General features: G+C 41.2%; 1 long non-coding RNA gene across 1 annotated transcript in view; it reads right to left on the minus strand.

Annotated features, from left to right (window-relative positions):
- LOC117064428 overlaps positions 1-20787 on the minus strand; it is a 55442-nt gene that overhangs the window by 642 nt on the left and 34013 nt on the right. Inside the window, exon 7 of the long non-coding RNA XR_004429454.1 lies at positions 4678-4866. This is a non-coding gene — a long non-coding RNA (uncharacterized LOC117064428). The remainder of the gene's footprint in view (positions 1-4677; positions 4867-20787) is intronic.

Below are 20787 nucleotides of genomic sequence, written 5' to 3' on the forward strand. Positions count from 1 at the left end.
ATCATCCCTGGTTTCTAATAAACTTGATGAAAATATGAATCACAATTTTTTTCTGTTCACCTTCTCATGAAGCGGAAAATTCCTTAAATCGGGTGGAGGTTAGTGAGTGGACCAGTCTAGTTGGAAATTAAGTTAAATTCAATTAATTTACATAAATAAATTGGGTTACTTTGGTATTGTAATTAATTCCTGCTTTGTAAAGTGAAGTTTGTCCCCTGCAGACTGTGTCACAGAGTGCGCCACGAGAAACTGCCCTCATCTTACTGACAGCCTGGCTTCAAAGTCACCAGCAGATGGATTTGAAGCTCTTTGAGGACAGAGTCAAGGCTGATACTGTTCTTTTGGATAATCAGGTATTCACTTGGCAAATATTTATTGAGTGTCTACGCTGGTCGTCCGCCAGTATACACATGGTGCTTAAAAGTAGATACGATAGACAGATGTCCCTTCACTGATCTTATGATCTGGCTGAGGAGGGACAGGTTATCAATAAGGAATCCAATCAATAACAAAATCCTTTCAGGTGATGACAAATGCTATCTTATACTATAAAAATTAGAAAAAAAAAGCAGTGAGAAAGGCCCCTTGAGGTTGGTGGCTCAGGGAAGAGGTAGTACCTAGACGATAAAGAGTCAGCCTAACTCCTAGCAGAGGAAATGTCAAGTGCAAGGTGCCACAGGCAGGCAGGCTCAGTGGTACCAGAAACAGAAGGAAGACCAGCATCACCAGAACCTGGTAAGTGAGAGGGAGAAAGACATAAGAGGGGGCAGGAAGGGCAAAGAGGGGCTTGATCAATAAGAAGCCATTGGAACATTTTAAGGTTTTAATCAGTGATCTGATTAATATTTTAAAAGGTCATTCTAGCTTCTTTTAGAAAATGGATTGCAAAGAGTAACAATAGATGCATCTTACATGTACATTATCATTCTAAATCTGGGAGGGGGGCAGGTGAATGAGTGTTGGGCAAAAGTACACAGGCAAGAATTAGCTGACTCTAATTCATGGGTACAGGATAAGCAACTACAACAAAAAGGTCTCACAATACAACAGCTTAAACAATATAGTTTATCTTCCTGTTGATAAGTCCACAGATGAATAGTCCGGGGTTTGCGGGATGGTGCTTCTCTACAAACTCATCAAGGACACAGACCACTGAGTTGACCCAGCCTATGGCTTCCATCTCTGAATCCCAGGCAAATGCTTTAGTTTTGCTATTTCGCAGCCATGAAGAGACAGACAAAGGGAGAACTCCAGAAAGTGTCTGGTCAATGTTTAATAGCTGGCTCTCTGAGAGGGAAAAAACAAACCCTGATTTGTAGCATTTGCTGATGTCCATGGTCTAAATGTCCCATGGTCTTCTATCATGCCTGATTTCAGACTATCAGCTGGACCTCTCTGAACTCAGAATTGGAAAGAAATGCATACAGTGAGGTCTCACAGGCCAAGTATGAGCAGGCTCAGTATACCACTGACCTCAGGACAGAAAAGAAATCCCTCACAAGTAAAAGCTTTTGCTAATTCTGCTAAAAGAAGTAAAAGCTTCTGCTACAAGCTTGAACTATTCTCATATAGCGTGATAAGGCATACCACACTCAAGAACACTAGACTATAGAGTCTGGGAGAAGCTACATATTAATTAGTGAAAAGGGGTTCAAAACTTTACTGAACTTCCCAGAAGAGAAATATTTTAAATGATGGGAGTAGAACACAGGGAATTTTTAGGCTGGTAAAACTATCGTGTGTGGTACAGTAATGGTGGCTACACGTCATTATACATTTGTCAAAAATCTGCAGAATGTATCATACAAAGAGTGAATGTTAATGTAAACTATAGACTTTACTTAATAATAATATATTAATATTGGCTCATCAATTTTAACAAACGCAAGAGGTTAAGAAGAAGGGAAATTGTGGGGGATGAGGGAGAATATTGGAACTCTTTACACTTGCTGCTAAACTTTTCTATAAGTCTAAAACTGCTCAAAAACATTAACTATATTAATTATATCAATTAAAAATATTTGTAGGGGAAAGATCACCACGTATATGTACATAAATGTGAAAGTGTGTGTCTGTGTCTGCATATGTATGCTAGTGAGTATGCCTGTGTTTGTGTTGGTGCATATGTGTGTCGGGTGGGGGTAGGGTGACAGGAGAGCTAACTGGCTCACTGTGCTGCCCCACAGACCCAACAGAGTAAGCCCAAAAGCAATCCTTTGGAAGAAATACCCATTGTGCCTCAGTCAACATGGCGCCTTCCTCCATAAGCACACTAATTAGGGGCTTATTAATGTGGGCCTGCCTGAGACTGCACTTTCACTGACTATAGATATTTCCCATGAGAGTTCCCCTAAATCAGGGGTCCCCCAGCCTTTCATCCCTTTATTTGTAATCGCCCTCTCTGCAATTGTATTGGACATAACCATCCACGTGTATTCTGATCTTGGAGGGGAAGGAGCACCAAGATGGAGCTTGAGAGGAATCACTATCCTCTTCTCCTTTTGTCCTTATCCCAAAGACAAATAACCATAAAGGATAATCTATATTGTTATCGAAAATATCCACTTTCCTTGCTATTATACTATGGCCTATATGATAGTCCTCCTTCAGAACCTGTGAATATGCTCCTTATAGGGCAAAAGAGACTTTGCAGATGTAATTAAGGATCTTGAGATGGGAGATTATCCCATTTTATCTCAAGATGGGATTATCTAGCCAGATGGATACAATATAATCATGAGGGTCCTTATACAAAAGTCAGTGTGACAAGGGAAGCACAGGGACAAAGAGAGAGAGATTAGAAGATACTGTGCTGCTGGCTTTGCAGTGTTGAGAGTGGACTTGAGCCAAGGAATGCAGGCGGCCTCTACAAGCTAGGAAAGGCAAGGAAGTGATTCTCCCCAAGAACAACTGAAAGAAATGTCGCCCTGCTCACCCATTTTAGGACTTCTGACCTCCAGAACAGTAAGAGAATAAATCTGTCTTGTTTGGAGTTATTAAGTTTGTGATATTGTGTAACACAATTTGTTATACAAAATGGGAAACTAATATACATCGCTGCAGCCTGAGAATCTGCACTGTCTCCAAGATTCAAGCTCTCCAGGTATCCCTTTGCCTGCTTACTGTTTTTTCTTTTAGCACCTACTTTAACCTGTGGCCCCTGCAGTGAACCTTGAACCCTGACAAAACACACATCATCTTGTCTCACTGTTGTTAGTGCCAGGCACAATTGCAGGCTGGCATATCAGGGCACTCAATAAACACTGAATGAATGACTGAATGAATTTTTCCAAATTTATTCCATGCTCAGAAGGAAATACTGGGATTTATCGTTTTTGTATTTTGTTTTTGAGTTATCTTCCCTCTATCCCATAAGAAACCACCCACACACATAATTTTGGTGGCCTCCAGCTGTAAGTACACACAGATTTATTTCTTGTTTTGACCTGGCCATGTGATCTAAGCTCTTTATGGGACTCCAGTTCCCAGAACTTCATGCTGGTAAATGGACATCTCAACTTATTTTTATGTGGGGTGTCAATTTAAACTAAAATCAGATGGGAAGCTCTACAGAGCCGCAAAATATACCACCCTGGGTTGGGGTCAAAAAGAGATGGTGACTGTATCTGGGACAGTTTCCATGTAGAACTAATCAAGAAAACCTTAACTCTGGGCTCATAAAGAGAAAAAACTGCTACCAAGTCACAGATTGTACCCCTAACCCAGCCATCCATCTCAAATATGCAGTATCCCCGGTCACAAGGAGACTAGACAACAAATTATAAGCAGATGAGATCCTAATATGGAAAAACATAGCAAAGGCTGTCTCCTTCTGAGGGTGGGTCATAAAGTCTAAAAGTATCCAAAATATGATTTGCAAAGAAATTTAGAGACCAATAGTTCAACTTACCTTCAGAGTTTGATAAACGACTTCTCCCAGACCTCAGTTTTCTTAAGACGGTAAATGTCTGTTTCAAGTCTTGGCAGCATGTAAGTACAGGAGGGCACATTTGTTTTTTAAATGAAATGCAAGGAATTAATGAAATGATCACATTAACTTTCTAAAATTTAATATTGACTAATTTCACTCTTTGGTGCTCTACAAAGCAGTTGAACTCTGTCAACCAAGAACACACGCAACACACACAATACACATACAGGCACGCAAGCACAATTGGGAAGGGTACTGATCCACTGAGGGGATGACGGCTATGCAAAAAGCAGCCGTTCCCACCCTCCTTTCTCTTTGATTCCTTTCCATGAAGCTGGAAATGCCAAGTGTCATATATTTCCAGTTACTTAAGCCCCTCAAGATGGATCTTTTATTTCTCAGAGAGAACACTGGGCAGGAGACTTCAGAGAAAGCTCCATTTAAATGTTCCAAGTTGATTTGCTTTTCCATGGGAGCAGAGAAGGAGCAGGAAGATGCCAATTAAACCAAGGCCTCAGGCACAGTCCTCTCATGACAGGCATCTGTGGTGCAAGATCTTTGCCGAACCCCTCCACCGTGCTAGATGAGCTCTTGTGATTGCCCACCTCTTAGAATGACCTCCAGGCTGATGACAGAGCGTTCTTTCAGTTGTTCCAAACGAGACCCCATGGCTAGCAGGACATTTGGCATTTCTGTAGGGGTTCATTTAAGCCACGTTTTCTGCAGTCATACATGGGAAAACTTACCTCAGCTTAAATACAAGGAAATGCTCCAAGCTCATGCATCTCTACAGATGACTAGTAGAGTCTACTTGATTGGAAGAAAGGCAGGCACCTCGTGGCTTTGAAGTTCTGTTGTCTTATAGACAAACAAGCTGGTACAATGGCATTCTCATGGTGCTCAGCTTCAGTCTTAAAATACAACCCATGAAATGACTGGAAGAGATAGTTCACAGAAAAAGAAATATAGTTAGTTAAAAAATAACGCCTGTAATCCTAGCACCGTGGGAGGCCGAGGCGGGTGGATCACGAGGTCAGGAGATTGAGACCATCCTGGCTAACACGGTGAAATCCCGTCTCTACTAAACAAAATACAAAAAAATTAGCTGGGCGTGGTGGCCGGCGCCTGTAGTCCCAGCTACTCAAAGCTGAGGCAGGAGAATGGCGTGAACCCGGGAGGCGGAGCTTGCAGTGAGCCAAGATCAGGCCACTGCACTCTAGCCTGGGCAACAGAGCAAGACTCCTTCTCAAACAAACAAACAAAAAAATTATATGGAAAAAGTTTGACCCCATTTGTAATCAAATATGTTTACATTTATATAACAATGAGAGATGACTCTTGTCTGTAAAATTTGAAAAGAAATAAATATAATGTGTACATATATGTATGCATGTGAATGGGTATATGTATGTATCTGTATCTCAGATCTGGTGAAACTGGCATGTAATAAACATTCTTATAATATGCTAGTGACTGTATAAACTGATTCAACTTTCTTAGAGAGTAAACCAGTCGTTTACATCAAGAACCTCAAAAAAGAACCTTTTGGACTAGTTATGCCACTTCTGAGGAGGCATTTGAGGGCTATTACCCACATTTAGTCTACACAAAGTCTTCAAAGCAGTAATGTCTACAGTAGCAAAAACAATAAAAAGAAACACTGTAGCTCCCGATTAACTATGGTGTACTCGCATTACGGAATATGATGCAGCCCTTAAAAATGGTATATAAACATTGTATTTAAAACATTGTAGGGCCGGGCGCGGTGGCTCAAGCCTGTAATCCCAGCACTTTGGGAGGCCGAGACGGGCGGATCACGAGGTCAGGAGATCGAGACCATCCTGGCTAACACGGTGAAACCCCGTCTCTACTAAAAAAACACACACAAAAAACTAGCCGGACGAGGTGGCGGGCGCCTGTAGTCCCAGCTACTCAGGAGGCTGAGGCAGGAGAATGGCATGAACCCAGAAGGCGGAGCTTGCAGTGAGCTGAGATCCGGCCACTGCACTCCAGTCTGGGCAACAGAGCAAGACTCTGTCTCAAAAAAAAATAAAAATTAAAATTAAAAAAATAAATAAATAAATAAAATAAAACATTGTAAAAGGCATATATTGTCATGTTAAATAAAAGGATAAAATTTATATGCTGTATGCAGATAATTTCTGGGGGAAACAGAAGGAATGTAAGCACAGCAAAATGGAATTGGTGGTAAGATTGTGGAGAGGTTGTTCTTATTTTCCATTTTCCAAATTTTACAATGAGTATATACCACTTTTATAATCATAAAAATATAAATAAAAATTACTATATTTTAAGCCATAAATAAAACTGACAGCACATAGAAAAGGTAGCCCATTTTTGCCTCTACATTGGGGAACATAAGCTGTAGGAAGACTCATACCATGTTTTAATCCCTATGCAAATAGAACTCTAGTTTTCATATGCAGATATCATAAATATGGAGAATGTGGCAGCTGAAACCAGTAGTTTGATAAATGCCAATCCCTGCAGAACTATTAGAGAGAGGATTTGTGATAATCCTGTTAACATAATCCAGAGAACTTTACCTACTCGAGACATCAACTTGAACACAAAAATGTCCTAGAAAGACAAACAGCATGGAGTAATTAGGAATTGCAGTAAATGGATTGGGAGATGGGTTTGTTCATCTCTGTTTCCAAAATTTCAATAACAGATTCCTTTGGAGGGTGAAATAGAATGAAGCACTCCAAGCTAATATTTGTGTTGAGAAACACTAGGGTGCAGGAAATATCTCCTTTGTCATCTTGAAAAGATTAGGGCAATAAAATGCTAAATAAAATGCTTTGGAATCCTTCAGAGTTGCATGCATCACTGGACAAATTATGGCCTGGCCTCAGAATGATCCTCTGCAGCATTGGTGAGGTAAGACCCCAGGGCACAGGACCTTTGCTTACATGCAACCCCAAACAATTTTGTCCACTGCAAAATCAGGTAAATTCACTTTAAAGGGTATATTTTCAAGGAGGCAGTGTTGACTTCCCTGCAAGGGCACGATCCCACTGAATCTGCTCTGACTTAAGACTTTTAAAATGTTTTGCCATAAAATACATAAAGGAATAGAAGAGAATGTGTTTTTAAAAGTTGCTACAAAAATACCTTTTTAAAGATGGTATTTTTAAAAAGACCCACTGTATTAGTCAGGGTTCTCTAGAGAGACAGAACTAATAGGAGATATATGTATATATGTATGTGTGTACATACATATATATATGTGTATATATGTGTATATGTATATAAATGTGTGTGTGTATATATGCGCATATATATCTATCTATAAATGAAAGAGAGTTTATTAAGGAGAATTGACTCACAGGATCACAAAGTGAAGTCCCAGGATAGGCCGTGTGCAAGATGAGGAATCACCAGTAGTGGCTCAGTCTGAGTCCCAAAATCTTAAAAGTAGGGAAGCCGACATCGTGCAGCCTTCAGTCTGTGGTCAAAAGCCCAAGAGCCCCTGTCAAACCACTGGTATAAGTCCAAGAGTCCAAAAGCCTGAAGTCTGATGTTCAAGGGTAGGAGGAAGGGAAAGAAGCATCCAGCATGGGAGAAAGATGAAGGCCAGAAGTCTCAGCAAGTCAGCTCATTCCACCTTCTGCTTGATTTTTCTAGCTGCGCTGATAGCCGATTGGATGGTGCCTTCCCAGATGAGGGTGGTTCTGCCCCTCCCAGTCCACTGACTCAAATGTTAATCTCATCTAGCAACACCCTCACAGACATACCCAGGAACAATACTTTGCATCCTTCAATCCAATCAAGTTGACAATATTAACCATCACACCCACTAATCAAGCAATGTGAATAACACTGGGCTTGAAGCTGTAGAACTGAGTTTCAACACAAAATCTGCAACACCTTGAGTTCATGACTTTTCTTCCTTGAGATTCTGTTTCCATAACTATAAAATGGAGGGAAAGGGGGCAGATGAGCAGGGCAGATGGGACTGGATTTGTATTAGATGAGTTCTGGATCTGATCACAGAGTTAATGTTTGCTAACCCTAAGAGGTTGGGAATTCTTGCTTCGTGGGAAGCATCTCACAGAGAAAGAGATTCTGCAAACCACACCACAGACCCTGCCAGCATTGTCTACATGCTGGATTCTTAAGGCTGATGTTGCTGTATATGACTCTCTGGAGACTGTGGTTTAAACCACATCCAAAACTCAATTGCCTAATTTGAAGTCTTTGCCTAGGAAAGCCGAATCAATTGCTCTGTCTCCCAGCAAACCTTAAACTGCACATTATTCAAAGAATCATCTCTGAGCTCAGGGTAGCTGATGATCAGGCTCTCAGCACCAAGTGGGCCCCGTTTCAGATTCAGGCTTGGATGCCCAATCCTGTTGATGGAGAAGCAAACTGCTGACCTGGGCAGATCATGGCCCTGCCTGCCACATCAGCTGCTGCTGTTGTGCTTAGAAATCTGCCCCTTGGAGTTAAGGTCTTGGCTATTTCCCAGGCCTTTTCCTATCTCAGGGAACATGTGCCTTCAAGCAAGGACCCCCAGTGATAGAGATAATCAATGGATTCATCAGATCTGCTCTGTTCCTGAGCTATACTGACTGATCAATATTTTGAATATAACCCCTGGTTATATGTCACTTAAAAAACCAAGTCATTAAAATTGGGGAAAAGCAATGTTTAGTAGCTTGAATTCTAGTCTCAACTCTGTTGGTACCTTGCTAAATAGACTTAAATGAACCACTTATTTTCCTGGTCCTTGGTGTCCTCTTCTAGACAGTACTTGGACCTGTTCAGAAGGGTTTTTACTATTTTGTTTTGCTTTGCTTTAACTTGGCTTCAGGGGCTATGTAAACTCCCTGAAATTCTGTAAAGAAATGTGGGCGTATGCAGCTTTTTCTTCCAGAGGATCCACTGAGTCCCAGAGAGCCATAATCCAAAAATCGATTAAAAGCCATTGCTTTAAGCAGATTCAGAATTTGCACACCAAAGGGGCTTCGTGGCAGCATACTGATGACAAACAACTGTCTTGAAGCTGTGGTTGCACAGCAACAACATTCATTTGTTTTACACCATATGATCCAGATCAATATGAATAGCAAAGTTTTCCAAAGATGCTATCCACCAGACTAAGAAAATGCAATGCGTCCACATCATTGATGTTATTTTCTCATCAATAGTATTACTAGTACTGAGGCCCATCTTTGGCTCCAAGGTCTCTAAATGTTTCATAATTTCCATTTCAGATTATGAGACATAGAGAAGACCCAGAGAATATACTTCTCCAAGGAAGGCAAGCCCAGGAAACCAGAGGAGCACATGAAGGATAGCAGCATATGCTGCTCTCAAGGCCAAAGAGCCAAGTGGATGGGCCCCTCAACTGAATCGGAATAATTTCATAGCTGTTTACTTGAAAATCTTTCTCACTTCTGTGCCATGTCTCAATTTCCTTTTTTTTTTTTTTTTTGAGACACAGTCTCACTCTATAGCCCAGGCAGGAGTGCAATGGAATGATCTCGGCTCACTGCAACCTCTGCCTCCCAAGTTCAAGAGATTCTCCTGCCTCAGTCTCCCAAGTAGCTGGGATTACAGGCGCCTGCCACCATGCGCAGATAATTTTTGTATTTTTAGTAGAGACGAGGATTCATCATGTTGGCCAGGCTGGTCTCAAAATGCTGACCTCAAGTGATCCGCCTGCTTCGATCTCCCAAAGTGCTGAGATTACAGGCGTGAGCCACCGCACCTGGCCTCAATTTCATTTCATAATAATACAGCAGTAACTTTACCAGCCTACTCTACTGAGATAGTGATAAGAATAAAGCACTGAATGAATTCAAAAGGATGGCAACAAACTTTGCCAGAGAGGAAAGTTTGATTCAATTTACATAATCACAATGTTTTCAACAATGCAGCCTCCATTTCAGGCTTGGATATTAACTGTCCTGGAGGTGCGAACATCATTATTCCACAAGAACAATCCACAAGAAAACAAACAAAAGAGAATATTATTATTAAACCTCTGTTGGGTGAAGTGGAAAGCAGCAGTACATGAGGATGGCACATCATTAAATAAGAGATCTCATTTCCCCATAGGCCTGGAGAACTGCATTAATTCAGAAAACTTAGTTGGAGAAGGACAATTGATTCCTTGAAAGCGTAAATGTGCTGAAGACTATGTTTGAAATCCTCATGGACTCTTGTTCAGCTATAATGACCTCCCAGGGGAGATTTGCAAGAGCTCATGGGGTATCACTGGGTGACAAATACATAGAAACTCAGAATGCCACTGGGCAATGACTATTCAAGATGGCCTTAGGTGACTGACATTGGGTAACCTCCCAGTAGCCACTAAGAGAACAAAACCATCAATACAGCTACTAGGCACTCAGTGAAACACCACTGTAAGCAATTTAAGTGTCCAGTGTAAAAGAAATGATAGCAAATTATGGCATGTCTATAAAGTAATTATGATGCTGTCATTAAAAATTATGCTCACAAAGAATATTTAAGGATATAAGAAGTATATGAAGTATTAAATGAATAAAACAAGTTTCAAAATTGTAGACAAATAAACCATGATCCCAAGTATGTTTAAAAGCTAAAAGCCTCTCTAACAGAGATAACCACTAGTTACATAGTAACATTTGTTTCCTCTAGCCTCTTTCTATATAAGCAGCTTTTATCTTCTTTACAATTCTTTGTTGAAAAAAATAAATAATGTAAAAATAAATATTAGTCAATGTTCTCCAGGGAGTCTGAAGGCCTGAGAACCAGGAGAACTGATGATATAACCCCCAACCTAAATCTAAAGACTCACATAGAAGGGAACAACACACACTGGGGCCTTTTGGAAGGTGGCAGGTGGGAAGAGGGAGAGGATCAGGATAAATCACTAATAGGTACTAGGATTAATACCTGGGTGATGAGATAATCTATATAAACAACCCCCATGACACCAGTTTACCTATGTAACAAACCTGCACTTTTACCCCTGAACCTAAAATAAAACTTGGAAAAAAAAGAAAAATATATTAGAAGACTGCCAAGGGTTAAATGGTAATTGGTTAATACTATCAAATCACAGTTAAATTCCTGGTTTCTATAATTAAGCTATGATTACATAAGATTATCATTAGAGGATGCTAGGTGAAAAGGCTGAGGGAATTCTCTGTACCATTTGTGCACATATGTAAGTCTAGACTTACTTCAAAATAAGAACTTAGAAGAAAACAACAACAAAAATAAATAAAGGTCCAAGAACAAGGGGCAATGATGTCTGAGGGCAGGAGCTGATGGATATTCCAGCTCAACAAGAGAGAGAGAATTTTCCCTTTCTTTTTGTCCTATCTGGGCCCTCAATGAATTGGAATATGCCTGCCCCATTGGTGAGGGTGGGTCTTCTTTATTCAGTCCACCAATTCAAATGCCCACCTCTTCCGGAAACACCCTTACAGACATGCTCAGAAATAACGTTTCACAACCCATCTGGACATCTCCTACCTCAGTCACGTTGACGCATAATATTAAGCGTCTCAAAAACCATGATGTTCTTTCTTATCAAGAAAGAACTTTTAAATGCAAATATCTGGGCTGGGTACGGTGGCTCATGCCTGTAATCCTAGCACTTTGGGAGTCCCAGGCCGGTGGATCATCTGAGGTCAGGAGTTCAAGACCAGCCTGATCAACATGGTGAAACCCCGTTTCTACAGAAATATGAAAATTAGCCAGGCATGATGGCGGGCTCCTGTATTCCCAGCTACTCGGGAGGCTGAAGTGGGAGAATCACTTGAACCTGGGAGACAGACGTTGCAGTGAGCTGAGATCACATTATTGCACTCCAGCCTGGGTGACAAAGCGAGACTCTCATAAATAAATAAATTAAATAAATAAATACAATAATAAATAAATAAATGTAAATGTCTGGAAATAAAGAGTTTTTCCTTAAACAAGGAGGATATGCAATTTTTTGCTCTAGAATGCTAATCTGCCACACACGATGAGCTCGAGGGAAGGGGCATCAGGTCTACCACTGGTGAGAACATCACACTCCTTGCCTGCCTTGCTTCTGTTTTCCCCCAGCCATTCTGTGTCCTAAAAGACAGCACAGAAGAGCAAAAAGCCCTGTCCTATTCCCATCCAGTAAACTTTGGTGCAATTATGGGATCCAGAATTCCCCATCATGACCTCCTAATGGCCTCTGAGGTGAAAAAGCACCTGCTGCTCATACTTGGAAGTCAGTTTGAAGCAGTAGCATATGTAAGAGCCTGAGAATGGAAATCGTTTCAGAAGCAGGATTCCATGTCCACCATCAATGGCCACTGAGCCTGGCTCTGAGTATTCCTCTTCCAGGAACACATTCTTCAAGTCAGGGGTACAGGAGAAATAGCACAGGCTAAATCCTGGTAGGCTTCCAGTTTTATCTGTAATGAACTATGCGGCCCTTGGGCAGGTGATTTAATCTCTCAATTTTCTCAATTGAAAAACAATATCTACATTTAGAAGGTTGTCGAAAGAATCAAATGAGACCACATATATAATACTGTGGCCAGGGGTGTCTACATGCTTTGGTATCAGTCGATCATCACATGAAGTGCCCAGCCTGGTGCTATCTGCTGTGAGACTATATTTATCATAAGGCAGGACATCTGTCCAGAGTGGGCAAAGAGCCCACTGCAGAGACATGAAAAAAGGCACTAATTAAGATAGATAGTCATCAATTCAGGGCTCAAGCTAGAGATGCCAATTTTATTCAGACTAGAAAAAGCAAAACAAAGGCTGGAATGATCAGACATGGCCATGGAGGAGGTGACATTTGAGCTTGGCCTTAGTACCTAGTTAAGAACAGTATCTGTGTCTCCATCTCACTAAGCTAACACATATTTTCTTGATAATATGACCACCTTGCAATTCCAAGTCTAAGATAATAAAAATGAGCCAAATTTGTTTTAAATATCTATTTTTTTCTACTCTCCCTTCTTCTCTTGCTTTCCATCTTAATTCCTTCTGGAGGCCTGATTAGTACAAAAGCTGGAGGAAGGAGCAATTTTTTCTTTTCGCTCCCTGCCTTCCTTGTTGAGCTGGAACATCCCATCTCATCTTCTCTGGTCTTTGAACTGAGATTACATCCTAGGCTTCTTGCCTGTCAGGCCTTTGGACTTGGACTGAATTATAGCACTGGCTTGCCTGGGTCTCCAGCTTGCAGATGGCAGATCATGAGACTTCTCAACCTCCACAATCACGTGAACGAATTCCTCATAATAAATCTCTGATTCTGTTTCTCTAAAGAACACTGATTAATTAAGACCATTTGGTTTCCAACCACAAAAAGACTTGGATGTCTTGCTAAGGTATTGAGACATGAATCAGCTGGAAGTGAGGGGTCATGGGAGGATGCCAGGCTAGTGCATGACATGACCAGATGATTGTATTGGAAAGATCACTATGGGTAATAGCTGAGGACAGGGAGACCGGTTGTCCAACAAATCCAGGGAAGAAAAGTGAGGTCTGACCAGGTCATCTCTTTGCCAGATAACATTGAACACCCACTGTCTGGCAGATACTTAGCTGATTGAGTTATCTGATGAACTGTATACAAGACAATAGGCAGATGTTCAAGGAAGATGGCTAAATCATAGTCATCAAAGTTTGCTTCCAGGGAAGCCTTTTTTGAAACTAAAATGCACTAATTCATCTCATCATTCATCTTTCCTTCAAATACTGTGAACTGAACACCTCCTGCTCCAGGTGCAGAATTTGACCAGACACATAGAGCATCAAACTTGGCTCTGACTGTGCTCAAGGAGCTTGTGATCTTGAGAAGGAGGTGGACGGACTCCTAAACCGATCTTTATCTAACTGTGTTGGAACATTGTGATGGGAGTCAAGAAGGACAGCCAATCCAGCCTAGTGAGAAAATCTTCCCAGAGGGGATCATGTCTGAGCAAAAACCTAAAGGATGAGGGGGAATTAGCCAGGTAAGAAGTAAGGACAGGTGCTCCAGGAGGAGGGAAAAGCAGGACTAAAGACCCAGAGACAAGCAAGACAGGAGCACAATTTGAGGGACACTTCAAGGAGTTAATGTGACCAAAATGTAGGCCTCGGTGCAAGGAAGAGTGGAAGAAAAGCACAGCAAAATAGATGTGGGACATTTTCTGAATTTCTGTAAATGAAGCAATGAAAGGGGAGACAGGAAAGATTCAAGATGATGTTGGCAAGTTCACTGTGCATTTTCCCAAATCCTGAATTCCCTGTTGTCTACTCCTTGGCAAAGTAACCACCATGTGCCAAAGGGGAAAACTGGATTCTTCGTTTTTTCTTTCTTTCTTTCTTTTTTTAAAATTACACTAATGAATCAATATTTCTTGTTTCCAGTAGAGGCTCTCTATTTCCTTTCCAGCCCATTTGTTTTACAGCTGAAGATGTATGTCTGGGGGGTCTTACTTTCCTATGATGATTTGAAGCTCATCCTTTTCAAGACTGGTTATTACTCATCCATGCAAGGCTACTATTCCATGGGAAATTAAATTGATAAAGTCTTCCATGTCCTGCAATCTCACCTGCTATAACTTTCAAGCAGCAAAAAGAAATTCTGTCATTATCAAGTAGAGCAGCTTTACTGTAGGCACTTTTAGTGTTTGGAGAGAACACAAAAAATTGAGGCAGCACGGGGGCAGCACTGAGGCAACCCCAAAGCCTCCAAGAACTCATATCTGGTATCAAATATGGCAAATATTGATTATTTGCTCCCTCTAGGTATTACACAATGTGTTGAGTTGCCAATTTATCTATGAAACTATTTATCAGTGCACAGCTAAGATAGGAATCCAGGAGCATCTGGATAATTTGAAATATACCTGCTTTCCTTCCAGCTGTCTCCTAGTTGCATGCATGTTGCAGATCAAGGGTAGAAGGTGGAATCATTAATCTGCACCAAACATTTTTATAATCTTCTTTCTCTGAATTTCCTGTGTAACTCCAGGTAATAAGCAGGGAGAAGAGAAAAATCTCCAAAAATCAACCTGCTAATTATGTGTTCTTCTTTGTATCCAGAATCTAGCCTAGAGTCTGGCAGATAGGGGTTGATTGTTTTATTCACTGAAGGTCTTTTGAATGGTGACAGCTCCATGGGAATGTAGATGTGCACATTAGGTTAGGAGATGTTAGGCCAATGAATTTTAATTATTTTTAACCATAGAAGTATTTTTTTCCAAAAATTACAAAAAACATAAATAAATATTTGAAATCTCTGATTAAGCCAGGCCTGCGGGCCTAGAGCCAAATATATCAAGTGTCCCTTCTAACCTACTGCTACAGCCCTTAAAGATGCTCCAAGACGCATCCTGAACATCATGGAACAGAATTTGTAAACGTCATGACCCTGAAGACATATTTTCATTCAATGTCGTGTCTATTGATGAGCTCATCAGGTGATGCTCAGCCCACTGTGATCACAACCCCCTGCCTTATGATATATAATGGAATCTAGTACTACCCTAGTTTTGCATTCCATGAGGAAATAAGTGGTGGGGGGAGGTGGTCGGGAGAGAAGATCAGTAGATTATAATTAATTTTATCAGTGTCATGTAGTCAATAGAACATGTTTATTAAATTATTTGTACTCAGTAGAGTTCACATATCAAACAATTTTTCTTCCACTGATGTATTAAATGATGTTCTCTCAGATCTTTCTCTTGTCCCCTATTTATATGTTGGATATGCTCTATAACTTCCTAATCTCAATTTAAATCCTCAATCTCATTTCCAAATGAATGTCCATTTCACTTCCTGCTCTTCCCCAGATTCAGACCTAGCCAGGCCAGAAAAGGGAGGGAGCATGTTCCACCTTTTCATTCCTCCTGTTTTTAGGACATTTTCTTCTCTGGTGTGCTCAAACAGGAGGTACTAATAAGGAGAAAGTAGTAGAGTTTTGACTTAATTGGCACGGTTGTTGCCTGCCTAGACTGTCACTGCCCTCAGTAAGAAAAGCACCCCGGTGCAGGCTCTCCAATGGGGCTTATGGGTACGTTTACTGGGTCTTTGAAGGCGGCCTCCACTCTGCACAGGGGAAATCCACCCCAGCTTGACATCTTCCTAAACCTCTTAATGGTTTCATATCCAGTCTCTTATGCCAAGTGTCATCACATCCATCAGCCAGCAGGAGGTACCAGCAAGACAGTTCAATCCCAAGAACCTTCCAGGTCTACTTAACTTACGTGAAACTCATATATACTTGGCCATGTTCTGCTGCTGAGTCCAGTCTCCACACTTGCATCTCTACTCACCTTTCTTCTTTGCTACTCAAATAGGTACAAGTGGTAGATCATCAATTGTGCTAATTAAGTTAACCAATTGTGCTAATTAAGACCTCCAGCCAGGAAATGTAATGTCTATCTCCCTTTTCTTATAGGAACCACCCTCATCTAAGGATTGTTTCCTGTGGAACACAGACCTCTCCATCCCCACTAAGATGAGAAAGGCTGACAACTCACCACTCAAATAATTTTCCAGCAATCCTTCTCCTCATTCCACACTCCTCAGCCCACACCCAATTGTCAGATCTACATAAATAAATAAGCAAAAGAGGGAGATGATAAGGTGGTAGATATGGTAGCAGAGCTATTAAAAACCCAAACAGGCACTTGCCTTCCAAATATTTTTGGCTTGTCACAAAATTTGGGGTACAGAACTTTGTCCTCATTTGTAGATCCTAATTGTCAATACTCAAGTAACAGGAAAACTTCCTTAACATTCTGTTATATAAACAAACATAGTGTTAGTGACTTCAGAGATTTTCCGAAGAAGGATAATAATGGCTTTTGACCTTTGAGAGCTTGTAAGTCAGTTGGGAGTCAAGATATACACTTGCATACACACATGTACACAGGCATGCATGAAATATTAGCAAGACATGTCAATAGGCTACAAGTTCTTAGGGAGTCCTAGGAGCATGGAGTAGACTGTTGCTATTGTGGTTGAGAAGGAAAATAAGTCCCTGTAGATTGAGAAAAGGTAAGTATGAAACTAGGCTCTGAAGGAGCACTGCCAAGGTCATGGTGTGGTGCAGAAGAAAATGTAAGCAGGAAATCTTAGGGTGGCAGACCCACTATTTGGCTGGCCTGGGAGGATCATACAGGGCCCTCAAAGGCAGTCAGGATGGGACAGTCTTGGGTGCCTGGCTGAGGAGCCTGGACTTCTATTTCTGTCAGTTGGAGACTCATATGGGTTCTTGAACTAATACAGAAAAAGATAAAGGCACAAGCCGGGGAGGAGGCGAAAGACAGCAAATCCAAGTCTGTCCCTTGGCTCTGTCCATATCAGAGTTAAGGAAGTAGTTTAATCACTTCAGTAGTCACCCAGAGACCATCCATGATGAAAGGTTAGGACAGAAGAGTCCCATGGGAACAGGCCAGGAAACAGAGGATGTCACAGAATGTGAGAAGTTGTGCCCACAGCTGAGCATTTGCAGGCACTCGCATGCACTCTGGGCCTTCCCTTGGCCCAGCCACAAGGGAAGGATAAGTCAAATCCCAATCCCGTATTCTTTCTTTTTGTGCCTAAATTCACACATATTTCCTCCCTTGCCCTGCTTTCCATTATGTGCTCTAGCTAATGTCATGTCTAAAATTGAGCTCAGTGTTTTTTCTTAGCACTGTATCCATGTTGGATGCCTGAGTCATGGGCATAAACCTCCACAGGACTTTCCAGAGACCCTCAGAGTGACACCATTATCAGCAGAAGAACAGAACACTGGGGGATGCAGGGATAAGAATACTGTTGAGATATTTAGGCACATGCCCCCTGCCATTTCGAGTCACCCAGGCACACAGTTCTTTGTCAGATGCTTGAGCTATTTCTAATTACATGTGATTCACACTTCCTTCTTCCTTAGAGGTTCAGATGACCAATTGTTGTGCCCACTTCTTTGAATTTTGGATCTCACCCACTTCAGCAGAGCTGATTGGTTCCTGGAGGCCTTAAGCAAGACAGGAAGACGAGAGATGCTGGTGGCATAGACCTCAGCCAGGAGCTGTTTGGCCACTCGATGGATGAAGCTTTTTCTAGACTCCCTGATTCCAGAAGTTGGGCCTGGACAGTGGGCATAATGGTGTGAAGCATGGACTTTGTTTTCAGACCAAAGATTCTTTCTTTCCAAGGGAAGATTCAATATCCTCTGCACTAATAGATGAAGAGAAACGTCCTCTCACCTTCTGATACAAGGAATTTGTTAATTCTTTTAGTTAGGCATCTGTTGTCAATTCAAGAGAGGGACAGAGAGGCCACAACACTGAAGGGAACTCCTTAGGCCCAATGTGAGACAGCCAGATTTGAAGTTTGGAACCTAAACTTGGATCAAGATCAAAATAAGATTCTCTGGATTGTTACTGCTGTGACTAGAAGGCCCTAAATTCCAAACGGACAGGGCAATGTGTGACAGACCTGTTTTCTGGTGAGACGGATGGCTCCCTTCTACCACAGGTTCCCATATCCAGAAAAAACCCAGGTGCCTTTTATGAGGTACATCCTGGGTGGGATAAAACCTAAGGACAAAAAGAAAGGCAAAAAATGAAAATTCACATCTGAAACTGTTTACGTTATCATAGTGTTAGTGATGATGTTGATATTCTTATTTAAGATTAGTATTTGTATTGTGGGATAAAGCAAATAAGCAATTATGTGATTTTCAAATTCTCTCATCCCAGGTGTCCTTGAAAACTGGGATCCTCTGTGTGGGAAAAAGGAAATAAAGTTGTGAGACAGAAAGACATTCAGTGCTGGATTTAAAGAAGTATCACTATGAATTCATTATGTATTTTATTTTAAAACAAAGAAACAGAACAAATTTCCTAATTGTATGCAATTAAAAGACATAGAAAAGTCTAGAAATATTGAGCATCTCCAGTGCCTAGATTTTAGTATTAAAATATTCTTTCCCCACAAAGGAAATGAAGGGTCCTAGGAGCTAATTCAAGATCAAGGGAATGAAATATACAAGATGAACCTAAAACATCTTGTCAACCCAGATAGATTTTTTACTATCAAAACTCACTAGAGGCCAGGTACAGTGGTTCATGCCCCTATTCCCAGCTCTTTGGGAGGCTGAGGCAGGAGGATCACTTGAGGCCAGGTGTTCAAGACCAGCCTGGACAATATAGTGAGACACCATCTTTACAAAAAAAAGTGTTAATTAAATGAATGCGGTAACACATGTCTGTAGTCCCAGCTACTCACAGGACTGAGGTGGGCTGATCACTTGAACCCAGGAGTTCAAGGCTGCACTGTACTCCAGCCTGAGCAACAGAGGGAGACCCTGTCTTAGAAAACAAAGAATGAGAAAAGAACACCCCCAATTTAGTTTATGATATTAATAATACAACAGTGACCTGATATTTGATATTAAGAAATTATTATTTTTGCCATGATAATGATATTGGGGTGGGGTTGGAGGTTAAACTCTTGTTTTTTTATAGATACTGATTTAGCTTGGATGTTTCTAAAAGCAAAGCCTGAGACAAGGAGTTGGGTGCAGGTAGTTTATTTGAGAGGTGATCCCAGGAAGCATGAGTCAAGTATCAGGGAGAGTAAGACAGAGAAGGAACAAAAACCAATCAAAGAGTGCCTCATCAAGGTCAAAGCAGTGACCATCGGGGGTCTGATTCCATGCAGACTTCTGAGAAGGGCACAGAACGCTCCCAGAATTGTCCATCTGAGGATGAGAATCTGGGATTGTCTCCCGTCACCCATTGGATGAGTTGATAACTCCCCACATTTCAGAGAATGCCCTGAGCCAGAAAAGGAAAATGCTTACAGCACATTTTAGGAGTGACTTTGTCACTCTCAGAGAGAGTCTGACCTCTACAGAAACTTTTGCCACAGCTGCAGCTGAAATCAGAGATGAACCAGCAGATGTGACACAGGAACTTCTACTACAGGTTCATCTTGCAATAATTACAGACAAAACACTCTATGCCTGAGATTGGTAATGCGGAGGGGGATGCATGAGGGTATAGATGAAACAAGCGTGGCCAAGAATTCATACTTGCTTAAACTGGGTAAAGGGTACATAGGGGTTTGTTATACAACTTTGTCTACTTTTATAAATGTTTAACATTTACCATAACAGAAAGTTAAAAAGAAAGAGAAGAAAAAAAGGGGAAAGATGGAGGAAGGAGGAAGAGAAGATAAGGAAAGAGGGAAGGAAAGAGGGAAGGAAAGAGGGAAGGGAAGGAAGGGAAGGAAGGGAAGGGAGGGAAGAGAGGAGAAGAGAGAAAAGAAAAGAAAAAAAGCAAAGTTCCTGGAAATCAGAAATCTTGACTCCACTAAATTGGGCAAGGCAAAGAACCCCTCCAAGTCTTGGCTTTTCTCATCTTAAAAAAAAAAAAAAGAGCTAGTAAAAGAACCTACTTCCTAGAGTAAATATATACATAATGAGAGTGCATTCACTGTTGCACTTTCAAATAGCCCACCTTACTGGTCACGCTCACAGTAAGTGCTCAATAAATGTTAGCTATTACATTATTATTTTGAGAACTCCATGTCCAGACAGCAGGCAAGAGTAAGCAGGCCTAATCTGGTTGACGAGGGAGAATTTCAGGGACAAAATGATCTCACAGTGGTGCTATGATTCTGCTCGCCTAACATACTTTGAAATGCTCAGAAGAAAAAGAAAATACAGCAAACTCTGTGCTATACATGTGCATCTGAGGGGGACACTGGTAATTAAATGTGAGACTCCCAATTGCTCAGCACACATCCTGTGTTCCCCATTTTTAAACAGTGTGGGATGATAATCCCTGTTCCCCTATCAGAAGGAGATGACATCCTAACTACCTATGGGGAATAATGGAGAAGGGCAGAGCATG

This window comes from Trachypithecus francoisi, unplaced genomic scaffold (assembly GCF_009764315.1).
Source record: "Trachypithecus francoisi isolate TF-2019V2 unplaced genomic scaffold, Tfra_2.0 Contig01579, whole genome shotgun sequence".
NCBI lineage: Eukaryota > Metazoa > Chordata > Mammalia > Primates > Cercopithecidae > Trachypithecus > Trachypithecus francoisi.